The sequence below is a fragment of the Zootermopsis nevadensis genome, unplaced genomic scaffold (assembly GCF_977971745.1).
Source record: "Zootermopsis nevadensis isolate Lab colony 2312 unplaced genomic scaffold, Znev_1.0 Znev_ptg000029l, whole genome shotgun sequence".
Taxonomy (NCBI): domain Eukaryota; kingdom Metazoa; phylum Arthropoda; class Insecta; order Blattodea; family Termopsidae; genus Zootermopsis; species Zootermopsis nevadensis.
The window spans coordinates 13,123,078-13,137,526 of record NW_028259161.1 but is presented as its reverse complement, the minus strand read 5'-3'; the positions used below and the strand labels follow the sequence as shown (position 1 = coordinate 13,137,526).

General features: G+C 37.1%; 1 protein-coding gene and 1 long non-coding RNA gene across 5 annotated transcripts in view; one reads left to right on the top strand and one right to left on the bottom strand.

The window, feature by feature from the left end:
- Nucleotides 1–14,449, bottom strand: part of LOC110840276 (nephrin) — a 545,495-nt gene that overhangs the window by 309,228 nt on the left and 221,818 nt on the right. The gene's annotated exons all lie outside the window — the stretch shown is intronic.
- LOC110831418 (uncharacterized) lies at nucleotides 836–11,433 on the top strand. Its single transcript, XR_002543586.2, has 3 exons — nucleotides 836–979; nucleotides 4,023–4,128; nucleotides 8,303–11,433. It is a non-coding gene; the product is annotated as an uncharacterized LOC110831418 (long non-coding RNA).

Sequence of the window (14,449 nt, the reverse complement as noted above, 5' to 3'; positions counted from 1 at the left end):
TGTAAATTGGCCGATAACAAACCGGGTGATAAAATAAGTTTACGTATTTCTTAAACAAAGGAAATTAAGAACACGTATAAGACAAAATAACACGTCTTTTTAAATGACTTCAGAACCATATTTTAAATTATAATCGGTCAGTTCATTTTGCAAAATAGCATATTTCCAAAAACGATTATAGCAAAATCAAATGTAATTTCACATTGTAAATATCATTCTTGGTGATTTATCAAGATTTTTACCTACAACTTCCAGTGTTTAGCATTCAACGCATTTCCAGTTGTCTACAAGAAACAGAGTCCTTTGAGAAACCCACAGTCGCTTAGATGGTTAGTATACTTTCCACCTCAGAAAATCAAGTCTATCGACTGCATGTAGTGTTATGAGCACTCCTGTACACTTATATATATATGTACACACATACACATTCACCTGCTTACATTTCTTTTTGATTTATATATTAAGTACTGATTATTTGATATTTCTGTATTGCAGTTAATTTTCTTGTTCTTACATATTGTATGAGTTATCATCTTTTGAAGCAAGAACCGGTAGAATTGCGGTCAGCTGCAACCACACATTGCATCCTGTAAGATAAGCCCACCGGAGTTGCAGTTAGTTGGGAAACCCAAGGCGTACGTGTCTTGGAGACATGTGTTGCCATTTTGGGAAATATAACGGAAATGACGTTGTAAAGACGACACCAATCAGTCACCTCCTTTTATAGAGTTCATTTTGAAAGTAGGGCGTGATCAGCCAATAGAGAGTCACGTAACGAATATTACTTGACATGTGATGCTGAGTGGAAACACGTATTTAAACGGAGACGTTTCGGAAGTTAAACACTCTTTAGTGTGCACAGACTGTGATTTAATGGAACCTTGTCCAGAGGGGAGGCCGCCGGGTTAGTCCGAGCATTTGACTAACACGGGACTTTGCAGTATCAAAGAAATCTGGGTGTTTCTACTGGCACACTCATGTAAGTAGAGAACTAGACAATCTTACAAGCCACGCATTATTAGCGCAGAATATAGTACAGAAGGTGACTGGTTAAATATTGAATAATCGAAAGATTGGTAGTTACAAACATGTTTTATATTCAACTTCTTTTGTATTTAATTTCTTGTGTCGAACTAATTGTTTGAAATATATTTACGTTAACCAGTGTTGTGATTGACTTTTATTACTTTAGTAAGAAGTTTCTAAAAGGTTAGGTGGAGATAGGTGCCTTTCCTTATTCCCTTCCTACGGCAATAACAGTTGCATACAACTAGCCAGCTCAACAACTCACCACTCCGCTGGATTTGAATTAAACAACTGTCCACTTAAAATTTACCCAACAGTCGCCAATGAGACAAAAAGAAAATAGTAACAAGTTAGCAATTCGAGTAACATATCAATTAAACCAGCCGACAATGCCTACACTAATTAAATAAACAGTCAGTCCGGACAGAGAACCAAGCAGATCGCAAGCGTGGAGGGACGCCGAGTTTACAGGAGGCTGAAGTTAACTGGACTGAGATCGGATTGCTCTTTAAAACGTCAGTGAACATGTTACACAATTTACGTTCACAAAGTGCTTCGACAATCAACACAGGACGTTCACAAGGCTTTGCTTTCGTCGATGAAGTCAGTAATCTGTGATCGCCATCAACGTGCCAAGGAGTTGTGTTGCTTCTTGAACCATTTTGGTGTCAATTACCAAAGTTTTACAAACGTGTTCCTTGGTTCCTTTGTATTTTTAGTGTAAATTTTGCAACCTTATCATAAAATTATTTTTATATATAACTTCTAAACTCCTCTACTCTAAGGCTCAATGAATACCAAAACCTCTAAAAATTACTTAAAACACGATTCATCAATTTAAAAATGTTATTATTTATAAACCTTACTGACACGTGTGGTGTAATTTTTCTATGAAATCCTATGGCTGTATTTAAATTTTTTATCCTTGTTTAATTTTATTATAATTATACCTATTTGTAATAGTCTAATTTTGTAAAATTATCATTATAGATTCAACAGAAGTTTCATAAATTCTTACTGGTTTATATATATATATATATATATACATACATGTATGCTAAATTTATATAATAATTATATTTTAGTGAAGTGAAACTCATAATATAAGTTTTAAGATTAATTACGGATTATGAAACTGCAGAATTAAACGCTCTATTTAGAAATAAATACACAGCAGAACTAAAATAAAGCAGAATATGAAACAAGTTAAAAAATTAGAGAATAAATATAACCACATACGCAACTAACTTACTGACGGGGATGCGATGTTCTTGAATAACATTTACGTATCAAACAAAATGTTCGAGATCAAAATTCCAAGATTTTCTTGTGTATGAGCTTCTTTTACGAAATCACAAATTTGAAAATACGGTCTAGCATAAGTAAAAGTTTTAAGATGGCTTTAGCAGAATTGGTGTTTTCGCGTTAGTTAAGATTACAATTCTATTCGACTTGTCTTACAGCTTAACGACACTGCCAGTATATCACACTATATTACAAAACGATGACTGAATGGATAGGGAATTGAAAATGATGTTGAAGGAAGCGGCCGTGGCCAATATTTGTGCTACCCAGCATTTGCCTGGAGGGACTGAGAGAACCTCAATCAGGTAAAATTGTCCCCGAGCAGAGGTTTCAACCCAGGATCTTATAAGTACGAATTAGAATAACATTTCATTTATTTAGTGACACTCTTCCAACTGTAACTGTCGAAACAATGTCAGGAAAGCCTCTAACGAATTCAACGTGTTCGGTGAGGTAGCGTGTGGTGCCTCAAAGGGGATTTGCGAGTGACCTGTGACTGTTGATCAGTCTGAAGTTGTTGCTTCGTGCGCGTTTATGCTGTTTGTTTGTTTCGAGGACTTCTGCTAGGTTGCAAAGCCTTAGTACCGGACTTTCTTTGCCTTTTGAGTTCCGGCCATCTTGTCGTTAGTCCGACACGTGTTTCGTGCTTGTGGTCCTGCTGAGTCGGTCTCTTTGGCGAATATAAAGTTTGTAGCAACTTTCCGGACTTGTGCACCGGAAAGCGCTTTGCCCTCCACACTCGTGTCACCGCTTTATCATTTACTTCCCGTCCCCCTAGGTTCATTAACACTTCAACTTTATCGCGTGCGGTACCTGTACACACCAGCTGCATAAAAATCAGTAACTCTGCTTTTTGTATTAATTGATTTTGTATGATTCTCGGTGTAAACACAGATTATTTCCTTAAACAGCCTTCACCAATTTGATCTTCGTGATAATGAAGTGTTTTCTTTGCGGTACGGACTGAATTTTTAAGTATTTAGACGAGCTTCGGCTTCGAATGATCAAGCACATTTATCACGTTCAAAAAATATGGAATGCCACAGAGTAAATATCTAAGCGGAGACGAAGACTGGTGAATACAATTCTTGTCATTGTCGCGTTTTATGTAATTTTCTGTAATTATCCACACGATTTATGGTGCTATTAAGTTGCCAGCCATGCACCTGCGTATTCAGTTTATTAAAACCACTTTAATAAAAAAGTAAGTACTTAATGCAGTCTTTTTGGATAGTTTCTTATATAGACCACGGCCTATTTATTTAAATTCCTTCTTTGTTCATCATTCATTGCCAACCAACAATTTAACGCTGCTGCAGTTTACACACTGGTAATATAAAGCATCGTTAAACAAATCAATAAGCAGACTGGCGAAATACGTAGTGCTTTAAAAGAAGCTACATTTCCTACTCATTCTGTTCTTCACAATTCATGTCTCACAATGGTCAAAGAATGTGTGTAACACTATTACCTAGATCGTTTCTACGATTCTACGCTAATTACTCAACAAGGCTATATCGACTGCAGAGGTTCTGCAGTGTGGAATAAGAACTTCTATGAATATAATAAATTGCCTTCATAAAATGCATTATTAATCGTAATAAAAAAAGACTGTGCACACACTAACTAGATGGAAATATGCCATACAAGGATTTAATAATCAATTAGGCAAGTTCTGAACTCTATTATAGATAACAACTCCAGTGTCCTCATTCGTCTTCCGGCTCCATAACATTATTCGCATACAGAACTCAACACTTTATGTGTCAATAACAAGTCTGGAGGTTTCTGACTATGGTGAGTTATAATTATTGTTTTGAACTTTGTCCATCGTCAAAATATAAAATCACGAAGCTGCAGATTTTCAGGAGCTAGATTCTTTTTCTATATTCTGGTAAAATGGGAGTAAGAGTGCAGAAGACCTATCTGATTGGCCCCCTAACTATGTTACCTGTTGATCACATAGGTGCGTCACAAACGAGGTGGGAGTGGGAGCAGGTAATGGAACCATGTACTGTCCAAACTACAAACATTATTTCCCAGGGGCAGTATTTTGGAATTCGCTGCCTCAATTCCTACGTATTTAACATCTTTTAGCTTTTTGATTTGAGGCTTTCGCGGCGACGTAACTCAATAAAATCTTCTCGGTCTGTCGACCGCGCCAACTGGTTAAAAGAAGACCATCTCTGTCCTCATCATCAGGGTTCTGATGACATCGCCCGAGAAGGTTTTATTGAGTCTTTTAGCTTACATAGTACATGCATTTGTTTCTCTTATGCGTGCAAGCTAGCGACGTAGGCGAAACGCGCAGTTTAGTTCCGGTGATCGCACACTTCATAGACGTGCTTGCGTGCATTTACAGTTTCAATGCTTCTACAATATTCTACAGATTTCGTTCAAACATAGAGCGTTAAAATTAATTAAAACTGGAAGAAACTCTGCAAACACTGTACACAATCTGTGTATACACATATAAATACTATAGTAAATTTTATTTCAGTGGTAATTTGTTGTTTTATAGCCTGTAAATTAAAAATATTGTTTTCGTGTGCGTTTCAAAAACAAAATTCAAAAACTATATATTTGTTCCATGTTCTTTTGTCCGGCCATCCACATATATAAGAAACGACTCAAACTACACGTTTAACCCTCGCTATATTTTATCCAGCAGTTTTTAGTTTAGTTTAGTTTGGATGGTTTTAGGTGGCATATTACTAGCGGAGGTCCGTAGTGGCCACGCGGTCTGAGGCGTGGGCCTTGTGTCGCTTGGTCACTGGGACCGTGGGTTCGAATCCCACTCAAGCCATGGATGTCTGTCCGCGTTTTTCTGTGTCGTGCTGTCCTATGTACGGGTAGAGGCCTTGAGACGGGCCGATCCCTCGTCCAAGGAGTCCTACCGAATGTCTATAGATCAAGCCAACGAAAAGTTGGGACCCGCAGTGCTCAGGCACTTGAAGAACGAGTCGTTCCCAGTATCCCAGTATATTACTAGCGAACCTAAAGATTTAATACGTAGCATCACATCTGCGCCTTTAACACAAATCGATAAACCTTGATAACCCGCAGCTATATTACACCAATATTACAATTCAAATGCGTGAGTTTCATTAGCTTAATTGATTTTAGAAACTATTTTACTTAAAAGCCTGGATGAAACTTCAAGTGTATCTTTTGTCGTTCTACATATTTTAATTAAACCGCATGGGCCTATATAACGTACAAGCTGTCCCAAAAAATATACACACGAGCTTAATTAACGGAATAAAAGACACTTTTAAAAAACTCAACTATTAAATATGTCAGCAACGGCACTAAGTGAATTAGCGAACATAGTGTGGGTGTTTAAAATGACCACGGTTAGCTTCATGACACAGTTGACAGCGGCGAGCAACTGACTGACAAGCGGCCACTAAAGTCGCTGCTGTGAATACGTCGTTTTGGAGGCACTTATTATTGGTTTAAATTTCATTCACTTTAACCAGTTCTAAGGACTTAATTAAACTCATATGTAGGTCTATACCTATAACAAATCCATTGATCAATTCTAATGAAAATTTATACACAGACATACCTCGTTTTATTGCGCTTCGAAGATATTTCGTTTTTTTACAAATTGAAGGTTTGTGGCAACCCTGCGTCGAGCAGGTCTATGTGTTCACTTCGTGTCTCTGTGTCACATTTTGGTAATTCTCGCAATGTTCTCGCGTTGTTTTTTTAGACATAATGCTATTGAACACTTAATAGACTACAGTATAGTGTAAACATAACTTTTATATGCACTGGGAAACCAAAACATTAGTGTGATTCCCTTTATTGCGGTGGTCTGGAACCGAACCCGCAATATCTCCGAGGTATGCCTGTACTGGTTAGGTTAGGCGTTATCATATCCGGTCTTCGACATTTGTGAATTCAGCAACATAAATAAATGGGGCGGCTGAATATACTTGAAAAATGTAACAGTTGCTGCGACGTCAGTGGTACAATTAAAAGCTTTCTGTTGGTTCACTGCACTTTCAAACTTTTACTTTCAAAGTTTACGTGAAGATTGTCTCCTCATTGCAACCAATGAGTACCTCCGGATATTCGAATATCGATCCGAATATCGACTAGTGGCGAGTGGGGGGACGGAGAAGTTTAAAAATTCACCTGGCTAATGAATTATCCGGATTACCGCTCTGTACAACAGACAGGCCTGAATCTTGCATTCTCGCAGCAAGCCCGAAACTGCTGCAGGTATTCCAGAACCTCGTAAAAGTTTTATATCACTTTTATTGAGCCCGTTTTAAAAGGGTTAGGACGGCACGTTCGCTGGGGTCGTTTCGTGAGATGAGGATCGTATTAGCTGCAAAACCCTTCCACATCAACACGTATTTCAATTATTTATCTCCGTGAAACTCCACTACGTTACATTTCGACATTTAACGTTGAGCTAGAGTTGTTAGCACACTTACTTCGTATTCTGAAGTTCGCACGTTCAAATACCGGCCCTCAGGCCACATACTTGAAGAGTCTCAAGAGGTTTGAGATTTTCCATTGCCCCTAAAGGCGAAAACCAGACAGGCTACAACCTCTTCCACGTTCTATCTAATTTACTGACCACTGATCACTATTTTTACGCAATCCAATAAGCTATTGATAACTACGTTAAAGAAACCACAAATAAATATATTATAATAAATTGTTATAAGAGAAGAAAGTAGGAGGAGAAAGAATGTCTTCTCTTGTCAGACTTTGCCTTGTATAATCAGTGATCATCAGGCCTTACACTGTATCAGGCATTCAGAATCAGTGCTTTTATGTGAAAGTAAGAGACGGATTCCGCCTAAACGTTCTCTAGCTTGAATGTAGTGTAGTTTCTAGCATGGCAGCATTTTGTGATGAACCTACACAGTGTCTTCCTAATATAAATTCCAAATAATTGCAGACACGTTTTGAAGATATTCACATCAGATCAATAACCAATAGTATTATGTAACACCTCATATCGCAGATATATTGAGTTTTGATCGAGAGAATCCTACACTTCAATTTCTTCTCAGATTCCTTTGCAGCAATGATATATATGAAAACAAACTGCGAAAAAAAATTTGTTTTCTGTATTTTAATATCATGCATGATTTTTTTACCTAAATCTCTGTTTGCGAAACATAATTCAAAACTAGATTGGTCTTTCGTTGCAAATATTCTTGACAATTACAGGGGAACACTCCAGTTCTTATAAACGTAGTCTATCAGCTTTTTTCATACTTATTGTAAAACACATTTATTATGTGTTACATCTCACCAAATTTCATTAATTCTTTGGTTTTAAGGTCCTAGTATCTATACAGGGTGGATGGGAAGTAAGTAGGCATTGAGAAATGGTTATAACCTCTATATTTCCAATGCAAAGATAATGAAAGTAATTTTTGCAGTACCTATTTAAATGGGAATGCCTACTTACTTCCCACCCATCCTGTAGTTTCGTTTCACATTACATTTTTATACGCTACTTTTATTTTCCTCGTAAAATAGAGTATAATCATAACCATTTTTATAAAATGCAAAATTCAGATACACGTTGGTCAGGAAACATATTTATTTTGATCTACAGTCTTAAAATGTATGTGTTGTAAATTTCTTGAACAGTACAGACCACCCATACACGTAAACATGCCCACTCTTTCAGGTAGCTATCTTCCATACAGGTTAGTCATGGGCATATATTTTTTCTAGCGATTGCTAAGGGGTTACTTAACTATGAGCAGAAAATGGTTTCGACATGGCCATCGTATTTTACAGAGGATATTCAAAAGGATATGTCTCGTGTCAAGATTGTGGATCATAAGTAATATTTTTTTTTATTTATGAGATTTATTATTTTCGTGACCGCGAAAACACGGAATGTTATCTGAGTTATGACGCTACGACGCTACATAGCCTTATAAGTGGTTAAAAATATTTCGGAATAATATATTGCCTCCGTCTTCAGGGTACAAGAGGTAAGCTGAAGACAGAGACGACATGAAACTTTGGTAGCCAGGTACAAGACTACACGGCGACGGTACCCAGAAGACCACAGAACATTCTGTGGAACGCAAGAATTGTGCTTTCTACTACTAACTGTTAGTTCGCCCGAGGTAACGGAGAATGTCATCATCATAACCACAGTTATTATTGTTGATGTTGATTCGTTAATTCATTTGCAGATTTTAACACATTATTTTTATCATTTGCTGCAGTTTTAGTTCTTCGCTCCAACTGGCCTTATCTGGCCGCTGTCAATCAATGAATTAAACCGAATTTAATTATTATATTATCATTAACTGAATGTGTTTCTACTCCTAGTTCTATCTGCAGAAAAACTGTAATTTTAACACAAATTTATTTTATTCATTTCCTTACATTTAACCTTCCGTTAAACTTTTTATCTACACGTCTGGACCCTATCTTCAGTGTTAACTGCTGACCTATGCTGTCATTAGAATATACTATTTTACAGTTATCTATTTTTCATAATAATATTTTTTTTAGATCCTGCCTGTAATTGTCTTTATTTGCCACGTCGTCATGCTTTTTAATTATTTAACTGATATAATTTATATGAATTATTTAAACATTTCATCCACTTTCCTTTACGACGTAGCAGCATAATCCTTAAAAAGCAGTTACAGAATACAGCAACACACCTTTCGGCCTTTCAAAGTTATGGAATCCCACATTTTACAATGTAATGTCTTACACCTCGCCTTCACCCAATGCAAAGATCACGTCATGTGAAACAAGTTTAATTTCAGAAATCCCGTCTTTTACCTTAAGTTGCTGTTACTAGTGCATGCAGTAATCGTAAAACTCTGATTTACATATAATGTTACGGGACATCATGTTTCTTATTGTTTACGGCAGTATAATGGTTAAATAATGAGACTTAGAAAGCACCAAAGGCACTACTGATCAAACTTTCCGTTTAAATAACTCGGGTCGTAACATCCCCATATAAACCTAATGTCCTTTTTAGTACAAATAATGAAAGTGTAGAGAGAACTCAAAATGTTACGGATGGGATTACTATTGGTGACACGTACAGACCTATGAATTTTTGTATTTCCTCGCAAAGAAACGATTTTGATACGATATTGAGATTCCTGTTTGCTTTCGACTTTTACGTAATAAAATTCTAGGCACCGGATTGCGAGTGTGCTCCACTCAACATCCCCAATGTCACGGAAAGCAGAGAAAGTCCCAAAGAAATGGCACTCCTTAAAACTACTCAAGCCGGTAGCAAAGTGAATGCAGCCTAGAACTGCTAATAAAGGTTACCGCACATCACCATACCACTGTTCGTGACAATTTAACTGTGACAAGAAGAAGAACTGTATTTACCATTCGAAACAAAATAATTTCTTCAAGAAAGACAGCGCAAGGTCGAATGGAACAATTCGTTAAACTATCAAAAAACTTCAAGGGAAGAGAAACGCCTGGAAGATCTAAATGTCGACGGACCCCGAAGAAAGATGTGTAGTTGTAGATTGGACTCAAACATGCGGTGAAATGGCGATCTTTTGCAAAAAATTGATGTCTCCTACTTTGTATTCGGGAGGTTCTGGGTTCAAATCTCCGGCCGGAGACCGGCTATCCTCACTGGGGGTTTCTACGTAGAAAATTCTGAGACATTACCTTAAATTATGTCATGACCGCTTCCTTCCACGTCCTTTCCAATTCATTACTCGCTGTCATCCTCTCATAATATGATCTACTGGAAGAGTGTCGTTAAATATTCTATAAATAAATAAGTAGGATTCGGTAACAGCATGGAATTTTTGCCGAAGTTACTGTCAAAAGTATTCTACTGAAATAAACCTACTATCATTTATTTAATGGTCAATGTATTTTTTACATACTGATGAAGATTGGCTTTAAAAATCAAAATAGCCACAAATTTTCATAAATTCAGTGACTCCGGATATGTCCTGGTAAGACATCCATGTATTTTATACAAATTCATGAGGTTATTAAAAACACTGGGGTCAATTAAATTATTAAACGATGATAAATTCAGTTCCACGTAAGTAGGACCTGAAGTTTTCACGACGGTGCGTCGGAAGATTACTGTCTTCTGGGTTGTCGCCCTGATAAAGCGTGACGTCGGTGAACTTCTACCACGCCGCTAAAACCCAGAAGACAACCATCTGCAGTTCCACATGTTGGTAATTCTTTAGTATTGAAAAACTTTCCAATTTTCTCTCGTAATGAGACTGTGGGCGAATTATTATGTTCTGAAATGGAATTAATCTTTCTTCTCTTCCTCTCCTTCAAATCCATTTGCTTTAGGCTTTGAACGCTGCCTTCTTCATGTAAATTAAAAACTGTTAGAGATGGCAAAATTATGATAGACGTGCCACATGTCTCGCATAACTTACAATGTTTCCAGTTATTAAACTGTCTTCAGTCCCCTGCCAATTTATATTCCTGGGCTAAACATCTTCTTCTGCACTTCTGTGTTTAAATATCCTTAATCTATGCATTTGTCTTAAAATGAGAGAATAAGTTACATTTCCATATAAAATAACAGGTAAAAATATTTACCTCGATATTATCATACATTGGAATATAATATCCCTTACAAGACCAAGTGGCACCACAACCCAGCGAATCAAAATCGACAAATCGGCCCATTTAATAGAAAGTGTTTGTTGAATGAAAAGCTGAGGGATTTTGGGCCTTATGAGGCAACATTTATGAATGTGTGTTGTACAACCGTTGTAGTGGCAATGTTGCTAATGAACTTATGTCCTTGTATTTAATAATGATATTTATAACTATTGATGTTTGCTACTTTATATCTTTCCCGTCACTCTCGACGGGCAATTTACTAGTGACATGCAAGTAACAGAACTGAAATCGAAACAGACTAAATATAAGGTAGAGGAATAAGAGTGTGTTCAAATAAGCATGTGCCTGACAGCATACAATAGAAAGTGGTTAATAAGAGCTCCACCAGCCGATAGTTTCCACGTGGCAAACATATTACCAGTCGACATTCTTGTTTGTCTTTTATGAATGTACGAATATTTGCTATCTACTGCAGTTATGTGTTTGCAGTAAAGGCAAAGCATCACACTACATTTCTTCCTACAGTTAAAATCCATTTAATCTTATCCCCCTCCTGAAAAGGAGCTCTTCCATGCGTTCGGGTTAATGGCAATGAGCGGTCCCTAAATTGCAGGATTACAAGGTGGCCATTTGAAAAAGCTTATGGGGCAAGTCGTAACTACGGCTTTAACACAATGAACTACGCAGTAAATATCAAGATGTGGTACAGCAATTTGTGCTCTACCATCTCCTAGCAGGAAGTATTACCGCGAATGAAATTTAATGGTCAGCCGATGAAGTTTCATAGTTCGCTTACATCTCATTGTATTAACAAAGCTGCACATCTTCCGATCTTACGCATGGGAAGTAAACACATAAAAATTATATTTTTGTCTTGTTACACGTAGGATCATATAAAAACACAGAGACAAGCAATACATCCTACACACAAAGTGGTAAAGTACTTTGAAATTACGTGAAAAATTATATAAATTCCTGACAAATCCAGATTAAATTCCGAGAATCCTTTCTACATTTTGTTCAGCGTTTTAACTTTTGGTTTTCTAACATTTTCAAAACCACATCAGTCAGCTTTCTTTATATAAGTGAATTACTGCTACAATGGCGATCACCAGGGGCAAAAGCAACGTCTCCGAAATTTGTTCAAGCCACTACTACGAGTGGGCAGCCCTATTTATCGTGTTTCCAGGAAAAGGTAGGAACACTGGACGCATATTTTACTAATAAATGAAAGCAAGTTGAGTCAGCACTTCTAGAACCTACAGCGACGTAAATGGATCACCCGAGAGGTAAGTCATGAAATGTTCATTCACTTTTTTGTGGATACTTGTTAATGAACGTAATTCCAAAAAACCTTTGGTTTATAACTCCAGATTTAAAACATGTTAGCAAACTTTGACTGTACAAAATAATCAGATACAATACGGCTTATCTTGGAGCAAAATCACGGGAAGCAAAAATAATCTGTTAGGTAGCATTTTTCCCCCTTCGGAAGTCAGTTTCATGGGTGCAAGTGATTTTAAAAATGACCGATTCTCATTGTGGAGAAGAGCCTCGTGATGGCGCGAACAAGCCAACGCGAGTTTCGCCTAGTCAACCCACGACGAGCAACCACACTCCAAGTCTCTTCAAGGTAAACCAGTTAATTCAGGCTGCTTCTCGTTTCGCCAGTTCATTTCACAAATGTATTTAACAATGCGAACGTTAATAATTAAATGTGTTACAAACCGATTATTTCATTGGGTGGGTGTCCATGTGTCTTTGTGCTATTTTTCCTGTCAGTTACTAGAACCTCAATTGATTCTTTGCTCAATTACCTGATATCTGAATGATACGGCCATTTCGATAAAATGTTAATTTATAACTAACAGAGTACATGCACAGAGGTCCAGACTTTTTAAATTATTCCTGGGAGAAGAGTCCTTGATAAGTTGGTAGTCGCTCCAAGACAGACGAAAGTCGAGTTTTCTTTTCAATACAACCCGACAATGGACCCTATCCAAACTCGTTCAATGCAGCCTACGACCAAACGTAACCACACGTTCAAGATTCATTTCAATTTCTCTCCCGTCTGCGCCATGTCTTCCAAGATGTCTGTTTTTTTTAATATCAATACAACATAAGTAGAAGTAACACAAGGCTCTCCCACTGTATGCCATGGGGGCCCTTGGGGTAGGAGGAAATATAGCTCCCACTTTACATCGACGCTAGATCGGGTGAATGACCAGGGTCACGCCCCAGGCTGCGTTTTACCCTCAATACCCACTGAATAGGAGACTGAGTGGGCCCCAGAGCCGGTCTGGAAACAGAGACTAGAGGGTTAAAAATCCTTTGCTCCTGCCACGACAGAACCGAGGTCAACAAGTCTGTAGTCTGACACTGTATTGACTGAGCTACCCCAGCTCATACGTCCATTAAGTACTATGACAAAAGAATTTCTGTGAAAACTAAAATAATTATGGAAATCATATCACGCATGAATCTCGCGATATTTTTAATATGTTACCCACGGAAGCCAGAGTGACTTTTTCGGACACATTATTAAACAAACAGACAGTTATTTAAAACTCCCTAATACAATTTTTGTCACACCACGTATTTTTCAGTTAGACCTACGCTTATTGCTATCTTTAATTGAAAGTAACGGAAATAATTACTTTGTTACTATGTTTCCAATAACTAGAATGACTATCAGTGACATTCTTTTGCCCAATGTTTAACTATCCATTGGGAAAATGCTAGAAACAAGCAGTGGAGACGGCGGCTACAGTTACTAATATTTACATATTCATATCTGCAATGAGAAATTGTAGTCTGGACCGCAGAGATACCGGATTTACATTTTTGGAATAATTACTTAGACAGGAGCAGATTTCTCAATTCCTCTGAAAGGGTTTTGATATGATTATAAAACTTGCATCACTGTGTTAAAGTATTCAATTTTCAATGTGTCATTCATAAAAATTCAGCGTCACCTTAAAATGCAAATGGACACCAGTCTTTAAAACAGATTAACAGGATGTCCCAGGGCTAGTTTTCTCATTACTGTGTAAAAATACTTAAACTAACTTACAACTATTACCCACAACTAATTGAAATTACGTAGATAAAACCGTTCCGCACTATAGGTTGCTTAAAACAGACTTATATGCGCTTTCAAACATTCTCACATGCTAATTTTAAGTAAGTATGTGATTCATACTTTCGAAGCCTTGAGAATGTCACAATATAGTGCAAAGTAACAATAAAAACAAGACTGATAGTGGTGTAATTATTACCCTTATTTATCAGCAACTGCTGTAATTATTCGCAGACAAGATAAAAATGCAGCGTTAATTTCACATGTACTATTACGTACAATAAAATACTAATGAATGATTAGGCTCTCGATATAATTGTTATTGAAGTGGTTACATAGAACGACGTTATTAGTTCAATTATAATCAAAGTAAGAAGCTACAGTCCTAAGAAAAAAGATTCAGCTAAGCAATTTACGTGTCGTTCAGTATTTTGCTGTATAAGAAGA